The sequence below is a fragment of the Alligator sinensis genome, unplaced genomic scaffold (assembly GCF_000455745.1).
Source record: "Alligator sinensis unplaced genomic scaffold, ASM45574v1 scaffold888_1, whole genome shotgun sequence".
In the NCBI taxonomy this organism is placed as follows: Eukaryota; Metazoa; Chordata; order Crocodylia; family Alligatoridae; genus Alligator; species Alligator sinensis.
Window position 1 is genome coordinate 1,087,252 of NW_005842533.1, and position 5,449 is coordinate 1,092,700.

The 5,449-nt window shown below is 54.2% G+C and overlaps 1 long non-coding RNA gene across 1 annotated transcript; it reads right to left on the reverse strand.

The window, feature by feature from the left end:
- Positions 1-2,228: 2,228 nt before the first annotated feature.
- On the reverse strand, positions 2,229-4,545 carry LOC112551626. Its single transcript, XR_003095930.1, has 3 exons — positions 3,785-4,545; positions 2,981-3,050; positions 2,229-2,364 (listed from the first exon to the last, which is right to left on the reverse strand). It is a non-coding gene; the product is annotated as an uncharacterized LOC112551626 (long non-coding RNA).
- Positions 4,546-5,449: the final 904 nt, after the last annotated feature.

A 5,449-nucleotide genomic window follows, 5' to 3' on the forward strand; every position in this document is an offset into this window, starting at 1 on the left:
TGGCACATGACAGAAACAGGACGTGGGACTTGTTTTTCCCCAGAACAAATGAAAGAATCGAAGCTACGTGAACCCGTGCTTAAATCGAGTCATTGAGGAGCAAGATCGGGGGAGTTAAGGCAACTTAGCCAAACGCTTACTGCCGGAAGCCGTGCTAGTGCTCTTCTGGAGCATCTCACAGCGATGCCCTGCCGAGAGCTAAAGGGGATCAGGGGGATCGACAAGGGGGAATCCAATATATAAATACACACACACACATATACACACTTAATTACAAAGGCTAGGGAACTACATACATACATATGTACGTATATATACATACACACACACACACACACACGCACGTATCATATATACAGATGCTTAAGCTGCCCACACGCTCTGAATCCTGACAGGTTTTGCTGTACAGCAGAAAGCCACACTTACTTCCCAAGGTCTGTTCTGGCGTCTCCTGAACCAGCCCAGGTGTCCTTGTTTCCATGCCTAAATATCAAAATGGAGATTTTAGATGATTATTAAAAAAACAGTCTATGTCACAAAGGTAAGGCAGTTTATGTCAAAACCTTGCCCAGACAATAAAAAAATCAAGACTTCTCTATTCAAACTGTCTTAGAGAAAAAAGATGAAGAATGTCATTCTCTTTACTCCCCTTCATAATGTCATCCATCTAACATTTTATATCCCGTTCACGATGCTGGGGAGAGTGACACTTGGTGCGACTGAATTCAAGCCTAAGCAGTCTTGCCCAGCCTGCGCACTTCAGTCTGCGACGCGACGGGCCACGTGCTCGAGCGCTGCCCATACTAGTACCAAGGCTTTGCCCAAGGACGGAGCATTTCATCTGAGACTGTCAAAGGACTTGGCAAACAGCAGCTATGTCTCACCAATCTCGCAAGGCAGCTCAAATATTCTCATTGTCCCTATTTCACAGATGGAGGAACTGAGAATGAAGAGCACCTGGTTCATCTCGTCTGGCTCAACCAGGCTTTTCGCTGGAAACCAAAGCTGGTGTGCTGTCCCTCCACGACAGCAGAGCTGGAGGATATTGTGGCGCAGGGGGAGGACGGGGCGATGCTTTGCGCCTTTAGGCCTGTGAAATCCCTGCCCTGTCCAGCAGAGCCCGATTCATGGAGCAAAGAGTTATGCAGAGTGATAGCCCGGGTTGTTAGACATACATGCATATCATTTAGCTTCTTAATTATGCCTTCTTCAATGCTATTTGAGATTGTTTCCTGCAATGTCCCACAAATAAAGGCCTTTACAGCTTCCACCACAGCTCTGGGCTCTTACCTGCGGAGGAGCACTTCTAGGACCTCGCCTGGAGAAGCCAAGGCCCTGTATCCACAGAAAAAGCTGTTGATATTTATGAAATCCTGCAGCAGGTTTTCAATACAGTTTTACATGGCCTGTGAAACAAAAGATCAAAGTCATGGCATTACGACATGAGCAAAACCTGTGCTACCACCTGAAACAGCCTCATCACCATCCAAGCCTGGTGCTTGCATGTACATAACCCCGGACCTGGAAAATTATTTCACATCAGAAAGGAGGATCTGTGCTAAGCCGTGCACCTGACCCTCTACCGCAGGAGGACGTCTCGAGATCACCGCTAGTAGTGGTCTCTCGCAGCCGTCCTCTGCACCGCAGGCACCAAGGAGGTGGGTCCTTTGAACCTATGGTGTTGGCTCTGCAGCAAAATGCCAATGAGTTGTGACCACAGGAAGCACCCCATTTTGCACCCAAGCTTGGAGCTATGGAAACGAATGCCAAAAGTCTCGGTTAAGAAAGAAAGCATCCTTGGCAGCTGCCTCCTCAGTAATGATCAAGCTCAGCACTTTGCATTCAAAATGGGGTTGAAACCCTCCTCCGCAGGATGTCTCCAAATACCACCGGTTTGTGACCGCTGACACAAACAGGACCGTCGTGGGGGACGGCCAAATTCTGGATGGGTAAAGACAGCCACCCTGGCACTAGCTCAATTTGCCAGTTGGTGGCGATCTTGAAAGAGTAATTGGTTTTCTTAGCAGTGAGGCTACAAATGGGCATTGTTCGTTTGGAAAGGGTTCTTCACAAGGCAGGATAGATCTAGGATTTTTAAATGGAGAGGTCCCAGATTGGGCCCTCGGGCTCCAGACAGGGGTACAAGGCAGAAGTTTTGCGCCCGAGGCAGAGAAGGGCGGGTTGGCTGTGCGTGCAGGGGGCCGAGTGTTGGATGGTCTTACCCGCTCTTGGCAGCTGCTGCTCCTCCTGGAGCTGGCTCCCTGCTCCAGGCCTGCCTCCTTGTGCCCTTCCTGCCTGCTGGGGCGGCAGCACTTGAAGAAGGATGGCAGAGTGATGCACCCGCACCCTTCCTCCTGATCTGCCCTGTCAACGAGTTCAAAATTTGGTTAATGCTCAGTGACTACTTCTAGGGTGCAAGGAGCCAAGGTGATTGGGTGCTACACACATCTCTACCTTTCAAAACCAAACTAAAATTAATCAGAGAGACGCAAAGAGAAAAAGAGTTCAACGTGCATTGTGCCATTTCTTTGTACACCTCAAACTTGTCCCGATGAGCGTGCACATGCAGCTTGTGGCACCTCCAACCCATTTCAGGCCCCACACCCCACCCGTGGTGCACCTGCACCCATTTGCCATGCTGCGGATTTACTGTGTGGCGCCGGGGTCTAACAGAAGGGGTCGCTGGACTCCTCACATTTCGGGGTGACCGTCCAGTCTCCTCTGGAAGATTTCCAGGGTAGGGGACTGCACCACCACTGCAGGGAGTTTATTCCAGCCTGGACCCCCAACTGAACGCATACAAATCAATACTTCACACAGATGAAAGCAGGAAGCTTGGAAGAGAAACGGTGCATTTCCTTAGCACACGTTGTGAAGCTCTGCTGACCACTGCAGTCCTCAATTAACAGCTGAATCTATCAAATTAGGCAAGACAAACAGAGTACACGAGACTGAGAATTGGCATCTCTCTTCCATTTACCTTTCTCCTTCTCCAAAACACCCCATGTCTGGGACCCGGGAGAGCAGACTCTCCAGTCGTCTGTAGCTGTCTGAAAGAAAGAAGACAGAGCAAGTTGAACCCACCGCCAGTCATTCCTAGGTACTTCATGTTCGTATGGTGTCTTGCTTACTCAGAAATGCCTCGTTTGACTTGAAATCACCGCACAGAGACGGAGGAACGGGGGCACTGGCAGTGCCAGGGGGTGCGGGTCGGGAGTGAGGGGCACCATCCCGGCCCGGGGGGCAGGGTCCTGCAGTTTGGGGTGAGGGGCACTGGCAGGGCTGGGGTCAGTGGGTTGGGAGGGAGGGGCAGCAGCAGGGCTGGCGGGGGCTGTGGCTTGGCCGTGGGGGGCAACACAACGGGCAGCGACAGGGCACGGGCATCTCACTGCCCGCCCCCCACCCATCATATTCCCCCTGCCCGCCTCCGCCACGTGGCAGGCGTCCTGTTTCTTGGACCTGGAAACATGGTAACCCTAAAGCAAGATGCGCACCCTCGCTGCCTGCTCCGCTGCAAGCCCTCACCATGCCTGCCCAGCCCCGTGTCCTAGCTCCAAGCAGAGCCCCCCGCTCTCCTGCCCCCATGTCGGGCAAGCACGCTGCACACTTCAGCCCTTGGCTTGCTACTGAAGCGGGCTGCAGTCAGTTTAGGAAAGAACTGAAACCAAAGAAGTGAAACTACCCCAGCCACAAGTCCTCCACCCCTAGGGCTCCCCACGTGTGGGTGCAAACACCCCCCGATCTGCCCACTAGGCACCATGCTCGGCCGCGTGCCCACGCTTACCCTTGCGGTCAGCACCACAGCAAGGACGCAGTTGTGCCCTCCCTCCCAAGCAGTGACAGCTGGGGAGCAGTTCAGGTCAAGTGCTGTGTGCGTCTCCACGAGCCGCACAGCGCCGAGCCGGTTCTAGAAGGGGCCATTGTGATGCGTGTCCACATTCTCCGCGTCTCCCCGCGTGCACGTCTCCGCCGTGTCCGGCCACACCGCTGCATCAGCCACCGGGTGTGAGACCAGGGACTGGCTTGCAGGGACTTCAACCAGGACTGCGCCCTGCCAGGCTTTCCCTGCAGGACACTGTGACAGCACACGAGCAAGGGGACTCCAACACCAGCTCCTAACTCACACCAGTTCTTGAGTGTGCGCAGAGAGCCGACGGCCCAGGTCTAGCTCACACGTGTTCCCTGCGGTGGCTGTGACCCCGATTTCTGGAGCCCAGGGGGGCTGCCCCTGGCTCCCAGCTCTGAGCTGGGAGGAACACACTGGATTACTCGCCGCCTACATTGGGCCTTTTGGCGGTGTGCACCTTCCCAGGCTCTCCGCATTTCACCACCTTCACGGGCAACTTCCCTCCCTTCCCTTCAAGCCCTTGCCCTTTCTGGAGGGCGAACTGTTTAAACAGATGCGTGTCCTCCACCTCCCTCTTCTGCCTTTGGTGAAACAGCCCTTTCACCAGAGCGGTGGCTAAAGAGGCTCTTTCAGGGATATCACGTGGTCCCTGTGTCTTGAGGCCATGCTCCTTCTCTACCATCCTGATTTGACCTTTCCCGCCTGGGGTGGAGAGCGTCTGCACCGGCTGCTTTGAACACGTCCAGCCCCTCCAGCAGTTCCCTAACTCGGTCCTCCCTGAGCCCAGGCCTGGGGGTGCCTCTCCCGGGGCTGTCCGGGATCCCGGCCGCGCATGTCTGAGGCCCTGCTCAGACAAATGGAGGCAAAGGTTTTGTTCAAGAGGTCAGCTTTTTCATCTGGTGCAACCGCCTGATTGCCAAGCGTGGCCTGCCGAGCCCCCCGTTACCTGGTGCCTTCGTTTGACTGCCAATGTATTGAAGAAAAGGGACGGAGGTTTCCTGCTCGGTTAGGCAGCTTGCAGCAGAGACACGCAGCACGATCTGCATCCCCGGGCTAAGGAGTGAAGGGAAGTATTGCCCTGACTTGACCGTGCTCAGTCCTGGGCTGAGCTGGGCCTGGCTGCGAAAGGTGATGTGGGGAGAAGTGGTAACCCAACGACCAAAGTAACCCAGTAACACACCCTGCAGTAACCCTGGCACACGTGCCCCTCGAGTTCCCCAGGCTGCAGCCCCTCCACCTCCACCTTCGTGTGGAAAGCAAATGCAGAAAACGGTGCAGGCAGAAAACCTGAATTTGTGTTGGATGATCAAAGTTCAATCTGTATTTTTCTAAGATAGCTCGGAAAAGTCTGCGACATGAGCAAAACCTGTGCTAACACCTGAAACAGGCTCATCACCGTCCAAGCCTGCTGCTTCCATGTACATAACCCCGGACCTGGAAAATTATTTCACATCAGAAAGGAGGATCTGTGCTAAGCCGTGCACCTGACCCTCTACCGCAGGAGGACGTCTCGAGATCACCGCTAGCCGCACCTTGGGGCGCAAATATACGTATTCAAGAAGCCTTGCCCTTGCCCCCTTACAAAGCATGCCGAGGGCCTGC